Genomic DNA, 20567 nt, shown 5'->3' on the forward strand with positions numbered 1-20567 from the left:
TATGACTGGAAAAGTGGAAGTGATTTACACTATACAGAGGTGTGACAAAGATACAGTTCCTTACTTGACAAGCAGGAAAAATTGCAAAAGAATTTTAGTAAAAAAGAAATCAAACATCATTAAGCCAATTACTTAATATAATGAATTTAGTAGCACATTATAGCCTATATTAAAGTTAAAAATGCCTCAAGGCCAGTAAAAGACAACTGTAATTATGTATGTGAGACGTAATGAGGGTCTGCATAAGGGGAGAAGCAGTGAGAATGAAGAAGAGGGGGTGGATTTCACATCACTTAGGTGAAATGGAATCTACAGGGATTTTTTATAGCTGAGTAGTAGCTGCTCTCATGGTTGGATGACAGAAAAAAAATTGATGATGATTATAAAAAATTAGACAAAATGTGAAAAATGTGAAAATACCATAGACATGAATTCAAAACACAGGACTAGAAATCACTGAATATATCAGGATTGGAGATTTAGCTTTTGGTGTTGTCAGTACCAAACCACAATGTATCTCAACATCATTACTTTTGATCTTTTTTTTTACTTCCTGGAGTAGTAGATTGCATACAGTACCCTGTGTTTAGAGACAAATGTGGCAATCCAACATATGAGAACTTGTTTTGTTATCTCTTAACGAACTAGTAACAAATCAACTCTCCTATGGTGCAGTTCAGTTTAAAGGAATGCATACACTGTTAATTTCTTCTGGCTTTTGCTTGGGTTAAATACTTATTTCTCTGGAAAAAGAGAAAGTTAAGTCTTCAGGGCAAAGAATCAGTTACTTGTTTGGTACTATTTATAATTAAAAAAAAAAACTATCAACATATAATGTCCCATGGGGGGAGGAGAAATGGAAAGAGAGACAGAGATGAAATTATGCAGAAGCATGAAGGCAAACTAGCATTTCATGTCTATCAAAGATCAAAGGCAAAAGACTTACTCAAGGATTTATATTTTCAGCTACAGCTCTTTTGAAGTGAATGATTTATTTTATTGTTGGGAAATGTGTTTGTAGATATTACAAATAAACTGAAATACTATTCCTTTATTATTTCCTTTGTACTTTCCCAAGACCTTATTTGGTGATAACTTGGAGTAATGCTAGATAACACACAATGATCTCTTTACAAATCCCTGGAATAGAGATGTCAGTGATAGGGATAGTTGACACTTCTACACCCAAAATTCCCAAACTCTCAAACCCTACTTTGAGGCCTCAGTTTTTAAAATGGGAAAACACAGGATTACTTTTACAAAGAGTATTATTATACTCAGCACTGTCTAATGATGTGACTAGCTTTTTGGAATTACACTTGAGATTTAGAGGACCATGTGGTTCTTCTCTCTTCTCTTATTAATTTGTTCTATCACATTGATTGATTTGAGAATGTTGTACCATCCTTGTAGCCCAGGGATGAATCCCACCTGGTCATGGTGGATAATCTTTTTAATATGCTGTTGGATCCTGTTGGCTAGGATCTTGTTGAGAATCTTAGCATCCATATTCATCAGGGATATTGGTCTGAAATTCTCCTTTTTGGTAGGGTCTTTGCCTGGTTTGGGGATCAGGGTAATGCTGGCTTCATAGAAAGAGTCAGTAAGTTTTCCTTCTGCTTCCATTTTTTGAAACAGCTTCAGGAGAATAGGTGTTATTTCTTTTTTGAGAGTTTGGTAGAATTCCCCAGGGAATCCATCAGGTCCTGGGCTTTTGTTTTTTGGGAGGTTTTTGATCACTGCTTCAATCTCGTTACTAGATATTGATGGAATTACACTTGAGATTTAGAATGATACTTGATTCATTTGAAATTAAGGGACATAACAATTTGTCTGGACCAGCTCCTCAGCTCATTATAGTGTTGATGAGGCCAAAATCAAAAATTTGAACCCAAGATGCAACAGACGAATGGATAAGGAAGATGTGGTCCATATACACTATGGAGTATTATGCCTCCATCAGAAAGGACGAATACCCAACTTTTGTAGCAACATGGACGGGACTGGAAGAGATCATGCTGAGTGAAATAAGTCGCAGAGAGAGTCAATTATCATATGGTTTCACTTATTTGTGGAGCATAACAAATAATATGGAGGACAAGGGTAGTTAGAGAGGAGAAGGCAGTTGGGATAAATTGGAAGGGGAGGTGAATCATGAGAGACTATGGACTCTGAAAAACAATCTGAGGGGTTTGAAGTGGCGGGGGGGTGGGAGGTGGGGGGTACCAGGTGGTGGGTATTATAGAGGGCACGGATTGCATGGAGCACTGGGTGTGGTGAAAAAAATAATGAATACTGTTTTTTCTGAAAATAAATTAATTTAAAAAAATTTGAACCCAGATGTGTCAATTAACACCTTAGTCCTGGATTCTATACTCTCACAGCCCAACTTGAGATCTTAGCCACAAGGTAAAATAGGTCAGAGAACATGAGAGACAAAAAAGATCAATTCACAGGGCCAAATGTAAGCATGTTTTCATCACATAGGGATGACTATACATATGCTCTTTGGGAAAGGAAATACTCCAGACTATTCAAAAACAATAATTCAATGATTATGAATATTCAAGAAGTTCAAAATGTGGTATCTATTACATGGAGGGAACTGGTGGTTAGTTTCTATAATTCAAGCCATCTTGGAATTCCTCATTACATGTCTTTTGCACATGTAAAAATTCTTTTGACATATTTCAATCAATCACCTTGGAAAATAAAATACCAGCATATCTTAATGCATATTTGCTTAATGATGTATTGATGAAAGAGCTGCTAGCATCATCTGTGCCCTTGAAGTACACATTTTCCCATTTTGTAAATCTTCCTATTCCTATGAGCATCATAAATTGTTAACTAATTGATTTTGTGCCACTTTAAAAATTTTGATTGAAAAACAGAGGGGACTGTGTGGCTCAGATGGTTAGGCATATACCTTTGGCTCAGGTCCTGATCCCAGGGTCCTGGGATTGAGCCCCACATCAGGCTCCCTGCTTGGTGGAGCGTCTGCTTCTTTCTTTCTCCCACTCTTTCCCCTGATTGTGCTCTCTCACTCTCTTGGTAAAATAAATAAATAAAATCTTTAAAAAGAAAAAAGTGAAAAACCTAGGAAATTATGGAATTACTTGTAGCTAATCACTAGGCTTCAGCTATTCAAAACAGAATTTATGTTTCTCTGTTTTTCCTATCCTAGAGTGGCCAGAATAGAGCCTGAAATGGAAAGAATAAATAATGGATGATAGGAGAAAGAAGCTTCTATTAGTCCTTGTACTCTCGTCCTCTCTATTTTACTAATGTTTTCAAAATGTTGGCAATTTGTATGTAGATAACTCAGTTTTCTTTCATATATATTGTTTATTTTTATTAATATAAAACATAATGTATTATTTGTTTCAGGGGTACAGGCCTGTGATTCATCAGACTTACACAATACACAGTGCTCACTGCAACACATACACTCCCCATTGCCCATCACCCAGCCACCCTATCCCTCAGATCCACCTCCACTCCAGCAACCCTCAGTTTGTTTCCTGAGATTGAGAGTCTCATATATATTGTTTTATTTAATATTTTTAAAATTCTTTTTTAATTAATACATAATGCATTATTTGCTCGGGGTACAGCCTGTGAATCATCAGTCTTACACAATTCACAACACTCCCCATAGCACATACCTTCCCCAATGTCCACAATCCTGTTTCCCTATCTCTCCTCCCCCACCCTCCAGCAACCCTCAGTTTGTTTCCTGACATTGAATCTTTTATGTTTTTTCTCCCTCCTATCCCATCTTGTTTCATTTTTTCCTTCACTAGTCCCCACAACCCCTTGCCCTGACAACCAAATTCCTCATATCAGAGAGATCATATGATAATGGTCTTTCTCTGATTGACTTATTCCACTTAGGATAATACCCTCTAGTTCCATCCACATAATTGCAAATGGCAAGATTTATTCTTTATGGGTGTAATATGCTGCCTCTTCTTTATCAATTCATCTGCTGATGGATACCTATGTTCTTTCCATAGTTTGGCTATTGTGCACATTGCTGCTATAAACATTCGGGTGCACATGCCCCTTTGGATAACTAAACTTTTATCATTTAGGGTAAATACCCAGTAGTTCGATTGCTGGGTCAGGGTAGCCCTATTTTCAACTTTCTGAGAAACATGAATGCTATTTTCCAGAGTGGCTGCACAAGGTTGTATTCCCATCAACAATGTAGGAGGTTCTCCTTTCTCCACATCCTCGCCAACATTTGTAATTTCCTGACTTGTTAATTTTAGCCATTCTGACTGGTGTGAAGTGGTATCTCACTGTGGTTTCAATTTGTATTTCCCTGATACCGAGTGATGCTGAAGACTTTTTCATGTGTCCGTTGGCCATTTGCATGTCTTCTTAGCAGAAGTGTCTGATCATGTCTTCTCCCCATTTTTTAAAATTCTTTAACCAGCAAAAGAGACTATTTTTTTTAAATTTAATTTAATTTTTTCAGTGTTCCAAGATTTATTGTTTATGGAGCACACCCAGAGCTCCATACAATACATGCCCTCTTTAATTCCTACCACCAGTTTCACGCACCCCCACAGCCCCTCCCTTCCAACACCCTGAGTTTGTTTCTTAGTGTACACAGTCTCTCACGCATCGTCTCCCCCTCCAATTTCCCCCAATTCACTTTTCCTTTCCTTCTCCTAATGTCCTCCAGGTTATTCCTTATGCTCCACAAGTAAGTGAAACCATATGATAATTGACTTTCTCTTCTTGACTGATTTCACTCAGCATAATCTCCTCCAGTCCCGTCCATGTTGATACAAAAGTTGGATATTCATCCCTTCTGATGGAGGCACAATACTCCATTGTATATATGGACCTTATCTTCTTTATCCATTCATCTTTTGAAGGACATCTTGGCTCTTTGCACAGTTTGATGACTGTGGCCTTTGCTGCTATGAACATCGGGGTACAGATGGCCATTCTTTTCACTACATCTGTATCTTTGGGGTAAATATCCACTAGTACAACTGCAGGGTCATAGGGTAGTTCTATTTTTAATTTCCTAAGGAATCTCTACACTGTTTTCTAAAGTGGCTACACCAACTTGCATTCCTACCAACAGTGTAAGAGTTTACCCCTTTCTCCACATCCTCTCCAGCACTTGTTGTTTCTTGTCTTGTGTAATTTTGGCCATTCTAATTGGTATAAGTTTTTGTTTAGAATTTCCCTGATGGCTAATGATGACAAACATTTTTTCATGTGTCTGTTAACCATTTGTATGCATTCTTGGGAGAAGTGACTGTTCTCTTTCTGCCAATTTCTTTGATATGATTATCTGTTATTTGAGTGTTGAGTTTGAGAAGTTCTTTATAGATCTTGGATATCACCCTTTTGTCTGTAGTGTCATTTGCGAATATCTTCTTCCATTCTGTGGGTTGCTCTTTGTTTTGATAACTGTTTCCTCTGCTGTGAAGAAGCTTTTGATCTTGATGAAATACCAAAAGTTCGTTTACACTTTTGTTTCCTTTGCCTTTGGATACATGACTTGAAAGAAGGAGCTGTGCCTGTTGTCGAAGAGATTTCTACCTATGTTCTCCTCTAGGATTTTGATAAATTCCTGCCTCACGTTGAGGTCTTTCATCCATTCCGAGTTTGTCTTTGGGTATGGTGTAAGAGAGTGGTCAAATTTCATTCTTCTGTACATAGCCAACCAATTTTCCCAGCACCATTTATTGAAGAGACTGTCTTTTCCACTAGATATTTTTTACCGCTTTGTCAAAGGTTATTTGACCATAGAGCTGCAGGTCCATATTGGGCTCTCTAATCTGTTCCACTGGTCTATGTGTCTGTTTTGTAGCCAGTAACATATGGTCTTGGTGATCACAGCTTTGTAGTAAAGCTTGAAATCAGGCAACATGATGCCCCAGTTTTGTTTTTTCTTTTTCAACGTTTCCTTAGCCATGTGGGGTCTTTTCTTGTTCCATACTAATTTTAGGAATGGTTGTTTCAGCACTTTGAACAATGCTGGTGGAATTTTGATTGGGATGGCATTGAACGTATAGAGTGCTCTGGGCAGTAGAGACAGTTTAACAATGTTTATTCTTCCAACCCATGAGCATGGAATGCTTGCCCATCTTTTTGTGTCTTTTTCAATTTCTTTTATGATTTTTCTGTAGTTCCTTGAGTACAGATCCTTTACTGCTTTGGTTAGATTTATTCCAAGGTATCTTATGATTCTTGTGTTGTAGCAAATGGAATTGATTGACTAATTTACACTTTCTGTATTTTCATTGTTAATATATAAAAAAGCAACTGATTTCTATGCATTGATTTTGTATCCTGCCACATTACTGAGTTGCTGTATGAGTTCTAGTAGTTTGGGGATGGAGTCTTTTGGGTTTTCCATGTAAAGTATCATGTCATCTGTGAAGACAGAGAGTTTGACTTCTTCTTTGTCAATTTGAATAAGTTTTATTTTTGTTGTTGTTATTGTTGTTGTCTGATTGTTATTGCTTGGACTTCTAGTACTATGTTGAACAACAGTGGTGAGAGTGAGCATTCTTTATGTGTTCCTGATCTCAAAGGGAAAGATCTCAGCTTTCCCCCATTGAGAATGATGTTCACTGTGGGTTTTTAATAGATTTTATGCAGTTGAGGAATGTTCCCTCTCTCCCTATACGTTGAAGAGTTTTAATCAGGAACAGATGTTATATTTTGTCAAATGCTTCTCTGCATCAATTGAGAGGACCATGTGGTTCTTCTCTCTTCTCTTATTGATTTTTTCTATCACATTGATTGATTTGCGAATGTTGAACTACCTTTGCATCTCAGGGATTATCCCACATGGTCATGATGGATATATATATATATATTTTTAATGTTGTTGGATCCTATTAGCTAGGATCTTGTTGAGAATCTATATTCATTAGGGATAATAGTTTGAAATTATCCTTTTTGATGGGGTCTATGCCTTCTTTGGGGATCAAGGTAATGCTGGATTCATAGAAAGAGTCTTGAATTTTTCCTTCAGTTTTTACTTTTTGAAACATGTTCAGGAGAATAGGTATTATATCTTCTTCAAATGTTTGGTAGAATTCCCTAGGGAATCCATCAGGTCCTGGACTCTTGTTTTTTGGAAGGTTTTTGATCACTACTTCAATCTCATTACTAGATAATGGTCTATTCAGGTTGTCAATTTTCTTCCTGTTTCAGTCTTGGAAGTATATAGGTTTCCAAGAATGCATCCATTTTGTCTAGGTTTTTTAACTTATTAGCACATAGCTGTTGATAATAATTTCTGGTGATTGTTTCTATATCCTTGGTGTCAGTTGTGATCTCTCTCCTTTCTTTCATTATTTTATTAATTTGGGTCATCTCTCTTTTCTTTTGGATTAGTTTTGGCCAGTGTTTGATCAATCTTATTGATTCTTTCAAAGAACCAGCTTCTAGTTTTGTTGATGTGTTCTCCTGTATCTCTAATTTCTATCTCCACTATAATCTTGATTATTTTCCTTCATGTTCATGAGGTGGGTGAATTGGTTGTTGATTTTCCAGTTCCTTAAGGTGTAAAGAGAGCAGGTGTATTTGGGATTTTTCAATTTTTTGAGTGAAACTTGGATGGCCATGCATTTCCCCCTTAGGACTGCCTTTGCTGTATCCCATAGGTTTTGAACTGATGTGTCTTCATTCTCATTGGTTTCCATGAATTGTTTAAGATCTTCTTTGATTTCCTGGTTGATCCAAACATTCTTGAGCAGGTTGGTCTTTAGCTTCCAAGTGTTTCAATTCCTTCCAAACTTTTTCTTGCGATTGAGCTACAGTTTCAAAGCATTGTGGTCTGAGAATATGCACAGAATAATCTCAATATTTTTGCATCAGTTGAGCCCTGATTTGTAACCCTGTATGTGATCCATTCTGGAAAAAGTTTCATGTGCACTCTAGAAAACTGAATATTCTGTTGTTTTAGGGTGGAATGTTCTGTATATATCTATAGGTCCATCTGGTCCAATGTGTCATTCAATGCTCTTGTTCCTTTATTGATTTCCTGCTTGGATGGTCTTTCTATTACTAAGAGTAGCATGTTAAGATCCCCTACTATTAACGTATTCATATCAAAATGACTCTTTATTTTGATCAACAGTTGGCTTATGTAGTTGGCTGCTCCTGTATTTGGGGCATAAATATTTACAGTTGCTAGATCTTCTTGGTGGATAGAACCTTTAAGAATGATGCAGTCTCCTTCTGTATCTCTGATTACATTATTTAGTTTAAAATATAATTTATCTGATATGAGAATCACTACCCCAGCTTTCTTTTGAGGCCCATTGACATGAAAGATGATTCACCATCCCTTCACTTTCATTCTGGATGTATCTTTAGGTTTCAAATGTGTGTCTTGTAGACAGCATATGGACAGGACCTGTTTTTTTTTTAATCCAGTCTCCAACCCTGTGCCATTTTATGGAAGGATTTAGGTCATTCACATTGACAGTGATTACTGAGTGACATTTTTTTGTCAATATCATGTTGCCTGTGAAGTCCTTGCTTCTATAGATTGTCTGTATATTTCTGTTCTACATTACTCTTGGGTTCTTTCTTCTTTTATAGAACCCCCCTTATTATTTCTTGTAGTTCAGGCTTGTGGTCACATACCCTTTAAACCTTGCTGATCTTGGAAGCTCTTTATCTCTCTATCCATCATGAATGTCAGGATTACTGGATAAAGTATTCTTGTCTGCATGCTCTTCTCATTTAGTGCCCTGAATATGTCTTGCTAGTCCTTTCTGGCTTGCCAGCTTTCTCTAGAAAAGTCTGATGTTATTCTGATGGACCTTCTCTTCATGTAAGCTATCTCTTCCCCCAGCTGCCCTTAGTACCTCTTGTCTAAAATTATGATTTGTAAAATTCACAATTATGTGTCTGGAGGTCTTTCTAGACTCATTGATCTTGGAGGTGACCTTTCTGTCTCTAGGACATAAACATTTGCTACATTCCCCAGATTGGGGAAATTTTCTTTGAGAATTTGTTCAGCAGTATCTTCTAGCCATCTCTCTTTCTCCACCTCCTCAGAGATCCCAATAATTTTGACACTGGAAGGTTTCATGGCTTCATTTATTTCCCTAATTCTGTTTTCATGGCTTCTAAGCTGTTTGTTACAGGCTTTCTCCTGATCCTTGTTTTCTATCAGTTTGTCTTCTAGATCACTAATTCTGTCTTCTACTTTGGTTACACTACCTGTTAGAGTATTTAGATTAGATTGGATCTCATTGGTAGCATTTTTAACTTCTTCAAGATAGCTTTCCCTTCTACCCTTAGAGATTCTGTCTTGTCACTAATGGTTTTATCCACCCTAACCATTGCCTGGATAATTGTTACCTTTCTGACATACTGTTATGTCCATATCCAATAGTTATATTGGAGAGGCCACAGTGTCTGAATCTTTCCTCTGTTGGGTGCTCGTCCTCCTATCATTTTTGTAGGAGGTGGTTGAGGGAGTGTATGGTTGAATATATCAGCCAGCATCCAGGCAAGGTGCACCCTGGAAGGTTTTGAAGCAATTGGAAGTCACCACCATGAAGAAAGAAAAAAGAAAAAAGACACAAAAAAATAGAGAACACAACCAAAATGATTCCCAAAAGTAGGATTTATAAAGTATATAAACAAAACTAACAAACAAGGAGACCAACAATAGTAAAAAAAAAAAAAAAAAAAAAGAAAACCTAGACAAAATGAACCCTAATAATAAGATTTATATAATATCAGAACAAAACTAAATCCACAGAAACACTAACAGAAGAATAAGATGGGAGGGCCATTATAAACCCTCAATCTGGGTGAGAAAGATTATTTCGGTTCTTCCTGGGTGTATTTTGTTATCTTTGTTAAAAGCCTCAACTTTCCAGAGATGCAGGGAAATTAAAACTGATTTATATATAGGAGTAGCATTGAATAGGGAAAAAGGACTCCCTTGAGGCTAGTATCTATATCTATATCTATATCTATATATATATATATATATATATATATATAAAGAAACACAGGTATAGGCATGCAAAAAGTTGAAGTTAAAAAGTTACTATGGAGGGGCGCCTGGGTGGCTCAGTGGGTTAGAGCCTCTGCCTTCGGCCCAGGTCATGATCCCTGGGTCCTGGGATCAAGCCCTGCATCGGGCTCTTTGCTCAGTGGGGAGCCTGCTTCCTCCTCTCTCTCTGCCTGCCTCTCTGCCTACTTGTGAACTCTGTCTGTAAATAAATAAATAAAATCTTTAAAAAAGTTACTATAGAATATGTTGTATTAAACCTCTAGTTGTAATAGTAAGTGGGTTAAAAAATTAAAATAAAAAGAATCATGAGAATGAATATTTTTAAAAAAGGAAGAAAGAAAAGTTGTATCTATGAAATATACAGGTTTTGGGAGAATACTGGCAGCTTAATATATTGTTTTCCCCATTGTTGAGGTTTTACAATTTTATGGGGAACCTGTGGTGGTTGTCCTCTTGTTCTTTTGGCTCATCTTCTGGGGGAGGGCCTGCCACATTGTTTTTCAGTCAGTCTTGCTTGGGCTGAGTCGCCCTTCTCCTATCAAGGGGCTGGGCTCTGTGAAAACCTGTTTTTCAGGCTTTTGTTCCCTAGAGGTTTTTGGTCTCTGGCAGCTTTTGCAGCTTTTCTGAGGTTTACTGGAAACTAAACTGTTTGTATCCAGACCTCTACCTCAGAGAGAAGCCTCAGACTGTTCCCCTCTGGGTGAACCAGAACATACAGGCTCCCACTTTGCAAACTGCTGACTATTGCAACCTTCCACAGGTAGTGCACACCCCCAGATACCATCTCAGTGGTCGCCCAAGGCCCTCACTTGTCTCTGCACCCCATGCCACTAAAACCTCAAGAGATGTTGGTCTAGGTGAGCCTGAACCAGCGTGACTGCTGTTGCTGGGACTGCAGTCCAGGGTCTATGCCCATGCCAGGTGTACCTACACCCAGCGGAGGTGCAGGCCATGGAAGACTGCTGGCCAAGGGACACCGACCAGAGTTCGTGCTGAGTCCTCTCAGGTGTGGGCTGGGTTAGCATGGATCCCACAGTCACACAAGTGGCAGAAGGCTGTGATCTGTTGAAGGTTGCAGGCTGAGGGATCCTGAAAAGAGTTTGTTTCAGGTTCTTCCAGGTGTAGGTGGGAGTGTGCCTAGCCCAAGTGGTGGTGCAAATGGCAGAAAGCTGCAAGCTCCAGGGATCGTGGACTGGAGGCCCTGTTGAACTCTCTCTGATATGGGTGATCTCTGGTGGTGACTGTCCTGGGACCGTGGGCTTAGGCCTATGCCCATGACCGCCTGATTCCACCAGTTACCCCTTAAGATCTTTTGCTTTTTTTGAGTGTTTTTAACCAGACTCCAAATTAATGCTGGTCCCCATTTACAGGGAACTTTTGTATTGGGGTATTATTTTCCATTGGGTCACTTCTGGTGGCTCCCTCCCCTTTCTGTTTGTCCTCCAATATCAGTCTGAGTGTTACGACTCAGCTTTACCTCTCCACTGATGTCTTCTGCACCCATAGAGATCCAGAAATGTATAATTTTACATCTCGGGCTGATTTCATGGATGTTCAGAGTGTTCTAGTAGATAATTAGCTTACTTTAGGGGACTGGTTGAAACAGGGTCTCCTACTTCTCTGCCATCTTGCTCTTCTTGCTCAAAACAGATTTTCAAAGTTAATTAAGAATGTATGTTTAGGGATGCCTGGGTGGCTCAGTCACTTAATATTTGTTAAGAGGCTGCCTTTGGCTCAGGTCATGACCCCAGTGTCCTGGGATGGAGTCCTATATTGGGCGCCTTGCCCAAAAAGGACAGACAGGAAGCCTGATTCTCTCTTTGCCTCTACCTGCCTCTCTGCCTGCTTGTGTTCTCTCTCTCTCTCTCTCTCTACAAGTGAATAAATAAAATCTTTTTAAAAAAAGGAATGTGGGCGTCTGGGTGGCTCAGTGGGTTAAGCCGCTGCCTTCGGCTCGGGTCATGATCTCAGGGTCCTGGGATCGAGTCCCGCATCGGGCTCTCTGCTCAGCAGGGAGCCTGCTTCCCTCTCTCTCTCTCTGCCTGCCTCTCCATCTACTTGTGATTTCTCTCTGTCAAATAAATAAATAAAATCTTTAAAAAAAAAGGAATGTATGTTCAAAGCTATGATAGGATAGAGTAAGAAAGTTGAGATTAAGAGGAAAAAGAAAGGTGAAACAACAAATCCTGTTAATAGAAATTATTTTTATAGTGACAAAAATATACAATACTAAATTTGACATAAACGTAACCATTTTTAAAATATTTTAATTATAAGTAACTCTATACCTAACATGGAGCTTAAACTTACAACCCTGAGGAAAAACATTGTATGCTCTATGGACTGATCCAGCCAGGTGCCCCAAGTTTTAATCACTTTTAAGAGTAAAATATAATGGTATTAATTATATTCTTAGTCATCACCACTATTTACAAAACTTTTCCATTACTTCAAACAAACTTTGTATCCACAATGCAATTTTCCATTTTGTCTTCTTCCTAGCCACTATTAACATCTAATCAGCTCACTGTCCCTATAAGTTTACCTATTATAAAACTCTTATGTAAGTGGAATCATACAATATTTGTTATTTTAGGTCTGATTTTTTTAAAATTGAAATTAGTTAATATGAAGTATAATATTACAATGGAATCTAGTGATTCATCACTTACAACTCCCAGTGCTCACCCAAAGTGCCTCCTTAATACCCATCACCCATTTAGTTCATCCCCCACCCACCTCCTTCCATGAACCTTCAATTTGTTCTCTATAGAAAAGAGTCTGTTTTCTGGTTAGGCCCTCTTTTTCCCCCTACGTTCATATCTTTTTTTGTCTAAAGTTCCACATATGAGTAAAATCATATGGTATTAGCCTTTCTCTAACTTATTTCATTTAACATGATACTCCCTAGCTCTATTCATGTGATTGCAAAAAGCAAGATTTCATTATATACATACATACTTACATACATACATACACACACATACATACATACACACTCATATCTTCTTTGTCAATTTACAGTCAATGGACATTTGGGCTCTTTCCTTAATTTAGCTATTCTTGATACTGCGGCTATAAACATCAGGGTGCATGTGCCCTTTTGAATCAGTATTTTTGTATCCTTTGGGTAAATATCTATTAGTGCAATTGCTGAATCACAAGGTACTACTATTTTTAACTTTTTGAGGTATCTTCATATTGTTTTCCTTTGTGGTGACCGCAGTTTACATTCCTATAAACAGGGGAAGAGGGTTCCCCTTCCCCTTTCTCCACATCCTTGCTAACACTTGTTAACCATGTTGTTAATTTTAGCCATTCTGATGGGGTGAGATGATATCTCATTCCAGTTTTCATTGGCATTTTGTTAGAGTTGAGCTGTGTAGACCAAATTTTCTTTTTTTATATACATTTATATATTCATTTGAGAGAAAGACAGAGATATAGTGAGTTGGGGCTAGTCTAGAGGGAGAGGAGAGAGAGAATCTCAATCAGAATCCCTGCTGAGCATGGAGCCTGACGTGGGGCTCAATCCCATGACTTTGAAATCATGACGGAAACTGAAATCAAGAGTTGGACACTATCCAACTGAGACACCCAGGCAACCCTGGAGCAAATTTTTATGTGTCTCTCAGCCATCTGTATGTCATCTTTAGAAAAAAGTCTATTCATGTCTTCTGCCATTTCCTAACTAGATTGAACTAGATTGTTTGTTTCTTTGGATATTGAGTTTGATGAGTTCTTTGTAGATTTTGGATACTAACCCTTTGTCAGATATGTTATTTGCAAGTATATTTTCTCATTCCATAGGCAGTCTTCAGTTTTGTTGATTATTTCTTTCACTGTGCAGCTTTTTATCTGATAGTTTTTATCCCAATAGTTCTTTTATTTTGAGATTTTATTTATTTATTTGAGAAAGAGATCACAAGCAGGCAGAGAGGCAAGTAGAGACAGAGGGGGAAGCAGGCTCCCTGCTGAGCAGAAAGCCCAATGTGGGGTGTGATCCAAGGACCCTAAGGTCATGACCTGAGCCAAAGGTAGAGGCTTAACCCACTGAACCACCCAGGTGACCCCCAATAGTTCATTTTTGTTTTTGTTTTCCTTATCGCAGGAGACATATCTAAAAAGAAATTGCTATGGCTGATATGAAAGAGGTTACCCCCTTTGTTCTCTAGGATTTTGATGGTTTCCTGTCTCATCTTTAGGTTTTCATCCATTTTGAATTTATTTTTGTGTATGGTGTAAGAAAGTGGGCAAGTTTCATTCCTCTGCATGTTGCTGTCCAGTTTTACCACACCACTTGTTGAAGAGAATGTCCTTTTCCATTGGATATTATTTTCTGCTTTGTCAAAGATTAATTGGCTATACACTTGTGGGTTCATTTCTGAGTTTTCTATATTGTTGCATTGATCTATGTGTCTGTTTTGGGGCCAGTACCATACTGTCTGCATCACATGGATCACAACATCTTTTATATACATATATATATATATATATATATATGAGATATATAATACATTTATTTTATATTATATTATATATAATATATTTATTATAATATATTTATATTATACATTATATAATGTATTATATATAATTAATATATTTAATATATTTAATATATTAATATAAATATATCATATATAATTATATTAGATTGATATATATTATATTTATATAATATATTATATAGATATTATATATCTACTACAATATATTAATATATTAATACTGATATATAATTATATATAAATATATATACACACACATACATATATGTGTGTGTGTGTGTGTATATATATATATGATGTTGTGATCCAGACAGTATGGTACTGTCTGGATCATATATATATGTGATATGAAGTCTGGAATTATTATGCCTACAGCTTTGCTATTCTCTTTCAAAATTATTTTGGCTAATCAGGGTCTTTTGTAGTTCCATACAAACTTAAGTATTGTTTCTTCTAGCACTGTGATAAATGCTGGTGGTTTTGATAGTGATTGCATTAAATGTGTAGATTATTTTGGGTAGTATAGATATTTGAACAATATTTGTTCTTCCAATCCCTGAACACAGGATGTTTTTCTATTTTTTGTGTCATCTTCAATTACTTTAATCAATGTTCTATAGTTTTCAGAATACAGATTTTTTACCTTTTTGGTTAGGTTTATTCCTATGTATATCATGGTTTTTGATGCAATTGTAGATGAGATCAATTCCTTACTATCTCTTTCGATGCTTCATTATTGGTGTATATTCATGCAACACATTTCTATGCTTTTTTGAAAATTTATTTTTTATTTATTTTCAGCATAACAGTATTCATTATTTTTGCACCACACCCAGTGCTCCATGCAATTCATGCCTTCTATAATACCCATCACCTTGTTCCCCCAACCTCCCACCCCCTCCCGCCACTTCAAACCCCTCAGATTGTTTTTCAGAGTCCATAGTCTCTCATGGTTCTATACTTTGATTTTATATCCTTTGACTTTACTGAATTTTTGTACTAGTTCTAACAAATTTTCGGTGGCATCATTTGGATTTTCTATGTAGAGTATCATGTCATGTGCAAATAATGAAAGTTTGACTTCTTTGCTGATTTGTATATCTTTTATTTATTTTTGTGGTTGTCTGATTGAAGTTATGACTTCCAGTGTTATGTTAAACAACAGTAGTGAGAGTGGACATCCCTGTCTTTTTCCTGACCACAGAGGAAAAGGCCTCAATTTTTCTCCATTGAGGATGATATTATCTGTGGGTTTTTCATATATGGCTTTTATGGTGTTGAGGTATGTTCCCTCTTTTCCTTCTTTGTTGAGGGTGTTTATCAAGAAGATGTTGTACTTTGTCAAATGCAGATCATATATTTCTTATCCTTTCTTTTATTAATGTGGTTTACCATGTAGATTTGTTTGTGAATATTGAACCACACTTGCAGTATTAGAATAAATCTCACTTGATCCTGGTGATTGATTCTTTAACATACTGTTGGATTCAATTTGCTAGTGTTTTATTGAAAATTATTGCATTCAAGTTCATCAAGGATATTGTCCTGTAGTCCTCTTTTTTAATGGGACCTTTGTCCAGTTTTGGAATCAGGGTAATTCTGGTCTCAAAGAAATAGTTTGGAAATTTTTCTTCCATTTCAAATTTTTGGAATAGTTTGAAAAGTATTAACCCTTCTTTATATTTTGGTAACATTTGCTTTTGAAGTCACCTGGCCCTGAACTTTTGTTTGTTGAGAGATTTTTTATTACTGTTTCCATTTCTTTGTTGGTTATTGATATAGCCTTATTTTCTATTTCTTCCTGTTTCACATTTGGTAGTGCATATTTTTCTAAGGATTAATCAATTTCTTCCAGATTTTCCAATTTTTCATGATGTTCTTTTATCATTGTATTTTTGTGGTGTTGCCTGTTATTTCCCTCTGTCGTTATTGATTTTATTTGTTTAGGTCATTTCTCTTTTCTTTTTGATATTTCTGGTTAGTGGTTTGTCAATTTTTTTTAACCTTTTCAAAGAACCAGCTCCTGGATCCATTGATTTGTTCTACTCTAATTTTGTTGCTATTGTTGTCTCTATATTCTTTATTTCTGCTCTTACCTTATTTCCCTTCATCTGGTAGTTTTAAGTTTTGTGTCCTGTTCTTTTTCTAGGTACTGTAGGTTTAAGGTCAGGTTGTTTATTTGATAATTTTCTTGCTTCTTCAGGTAGGCTTACATTACTATGTATTTCCTTCTTATTACTGCTTTTGCTGTATCTTAAAGGTTTTGGACCATCATGTTTTCATTTTCATTTGTTTCTATTTGTTTTAGTTTTTCTTTAATTTCCTTTCTGAACCATTCATTATTTTGTAGAATATTATTTAACATCCAAGTATTTGTGGTCATTTCAATTTTTTTCTTGTGGTAGATTTCAAGCTTCATACCATTGTGGTTGGAAAATATGCATGACATCATCTTAATCATTTGTTACTTTTTGAAGCCTGATTTTTAACCTAGTATGTGATCTGTTCTGGAGAATGTCCCATGTGCTCATGTAAGGAACATGTATTTTGCTGATTTTGTTTTTGTGATGATTTTTTTTTTAAGAGAGAGAGCAAGTGAGGGTAGGAGCAGAGGGAAAGATAATCTCAAGAAGACTCTGCACCAAGCACAGAGCCTGATGTGGGGATCTATCTCACAACCCTGAGATTATGACCTGAGCCCAAATCGAGTCAGATGCTTAACTGACTGAGCCCACAGGCACCCCTGAGATGACATGTTTTGAATATATCTGTTACGTCTAGTTCAGTGTGTCATTCAAAGCCATTGTTTTTTTTGTTGAATTTTGTTTACATGATCAGTCCATTGCTGTAAGTGGGGTGTTAAAATCCCTTATCATCATTATATTATTTTCAATGAGTTTTTTTATTGTTGTTATTGTCTCATAAGTTTAGGTGCTGCCACTCTGGGGACATAAATATTCACAATTGTTAGATCTTCTTGGATTGTCCCCTTCATTATGAATTAGTGCCCATCTTCATCTCTTGTCAGTCTTTGGTTGAAACTCCAGTTTGTCTGTTGTAAATATTGCTATTACAGCTTTCTTTGGATGTCCATTTTCATGGTAAATATTTCTCCATCCCTTCATTTTCAAACTGGAGATATCATTAGGTTGATAATGAGTCACTTGCAGACAACATATAGATGGATTTTGTTTGTTTGTTTGTTTTTGTTTGTTGTTTTGTTTGCTTTTTGGTTTGTTTGTTTGTTTTTTCCATTATGACACACTATGTCTTGGAGCATTTAGTCCATTTACATTTAGAACAATTATTGATAGATATGAATTTACTGCCATTTTATTACTTGTTTTTTGTTGTTATTGTTTCTGAAAATTTTCTCTTTTCCTTTGTATTCTTTGTCAGTTTTGATCTTTCCCATTCAAAGAGCTCTCTTTAATATTTCTTGAAAGGCTGTTTGAGTGATCACAAACTCTTTAATATGTGTTTCTCTAAGGAACTCTATCTCTCCTTCTGTTCTGAATGACAGTCTTGCTAGATAGAGTATTCCTGGATGCATATTTTTCCCATTCAACATGTTAACTATATCATGCCACTGTCTTTTGTGAATAAAAACTCTCCATGAATAAAAAAGTTGCTAACCTTCCTTGTCTTCCCTCATAAGTTAAGGACTTCTTTTGTCCCTGTCCATTTTTTTCTTTTTCTTTTTTTCTTTATCTCTACATTTTGAAAATCAAATGACATTATATCTCCGTGTTGGCCTGCTTTTGTTGATTTTTTTTTTGCAGTTGTCTAGTAACTAACTTTATTTATATCTGTGGCATATTTCACTTACAATTTAAGTTTTTTTTAATATTTGCTTTGTTACACACTGGGCAATATTGGTTTCTGGAGTAGAAATCACTCATTCATCATTTACATCTTACACCCAGTGTTTTCACGAGTACCTTCCTTAGTACCATTCGGCCATCTAGCCCATTACCCCACCAACTCTCTCAAAAACCTCCAGTTTGTTCTCTATGATTAAGAGTCTCTTACAATTTTTTCCCTCTCACCTTCCCTACCCTAAGCAAATATTCATCTTCTTTCTTTCTTAAATTGCACATGAGTGAGATCATATGCTATTTGTCTTCTCTGAATGACTTATTTCACATAGCATAATACACTAGCTCCAACAACATCTTTGCAAATGGCAAGATTTCATTATATTTGATAACTGAGTAATATTCTCATATATATACATATATATGAGACTGTATATATATATATATATGAGAATATATGAGTATATATATGAGAAAAAATATATGAATATATATGAATAAAGAATATGTATATTCTTTATCCATTCATCAGTTGATGGATATTTTAGCTATCTTCAATGTTTGGCTATTGTTGCTAATGCTGCCATAAACATTGGGATATATGTGTCCTTTCAAATCTGTATTTTTTGTATTCTTTGGATAAATGCCTATTAGTGCAGTTGCTGGGTCATAGGATAGTTCTATTTTTAACTTTTTAGGACCCTCCAAACTGTTCTCCAGAGTGGCTACACCAGTTTGCTTTCCCACCAACAGTGTAAGAGTGTTTCTCTTTATATGCATCCTTGTTAAAATCTATTGTTTCCTGAGTTGTTAATTTTAGCCATTCTGACAGGTGTGAGGTGGTATCTCATTGCAGATTGCAGTTTTGATTTGTATTTCCTTGATGATGAGTAAGGTTGGCATCTTTAACTGTATCTGTTAGTTATCAGGAGGTCTTCTTCGGAAAACTGTCTACACATATCTTCTTCCCACTTTTTAATTGGATTATTCCTATTTTGGGTGTTCAGTTGCATAAATTCATTATATATATTTTCGGTATTAACCTTTTATTGCATTTATCATTTTCAAATATTTTCTGCCATTATATAGGCTACCTTTTATTTTTGTTGATTATTTCGTTCACTGTGGTGAGGTTTTTTATCTTGAAGTCCCAATAGTTTATTTTGCTTTTGTTTCCCTTGCCTCCAGTGATGGGCCTAGTAAGAGGTTGCTATAGCAATGTCAAAGAGGTTGCTATCTGTGTTTTACTCTAGGATTTTGATGGATTCCTGTCTCACATTTAGGTCTTTCATCTATTTTGAATTTATTTCTGTGTATGGTGCAAGGAAGTGGTCCAGTTTCATTTTTTTGCTTGTTGCTGTCCAGTTTTCCCAACACCATTTGTAAAAGTTACTGTCCTTTTTTCCATTGGATATTCTTTCCTGCTTTGTCAAAGATTAGCTGACTATACAGTTGTGGGTTAAATTCTGGGTTACCTATTCTGTTCCATTGATGTACCTGTCTGTTTTTGTGCCAGTATCATATTGTCTTGATGAATACAGCCTTGCAATATTGCTTGAAATCTGGAATCTTGATGCCTCCCACTTTGTTTCTCTTCTTCAGGATTCCTTTGGTTATTTTCAGGATCTTTTGTGGTTCCTTATAGATTTTAGGATTTTTTGTTTTGTTTTGTTTTATCTCTGTGAAAAATTCTAGTGGCATTTTTGTAAGGTTTGCATTAAATGCATTGATTACTCATTGGTTTTGGTGTTATTGCAAATGGGATCAATTTCTTGATTTCTTCTTCTCCGGCTTCATTATTTGTGTATAGAAACGCAACGAATTTATATACATTGATTTTACATCCGGAAACTTTGCATAATTCATGTATCAGTTCTAGCAATGTCTTGGTGGTTTTTTTTTTGTTTGTTTGTTTGTTTTTAAAAACTTTATTTATTTATTTGAGAGAGAGAGAGAATGAGAGAGAGAGAGCGTGAGAAGTGGGAGGGTCAGAGGGAGAAACAGACTCCCTGCCGAGCAGGGACCCCAATGCGGGACTCAATCCCAGGACTCCAGAATCATTACCCAAGCCAAAGACAGTCACTTAACCAACTGAGCCACCCAGGCGTCCCTGTTTGTTTGTTTTTTTATATAGAGTATCATGTCATCTACAAATAGTGAATGTTGACTTCTTCCTTGTCTATTTAGATGCCTTTTATTTCTTTCTGTTAC

Source organism: Neovison vison, chromosome X (assembly GCF_020171115.1).
Source record: "Neovison vison isolate M4711 chromosome X, ASM_NN_V1, whole genome shotgun sequence".
In the NCBI taxonomy this organism is placed as follows: Eukaryota; Metazoa; Chordata; class Mammalia; order Carnivora; family Mustelidae; genus Neogale; species Neogale vison.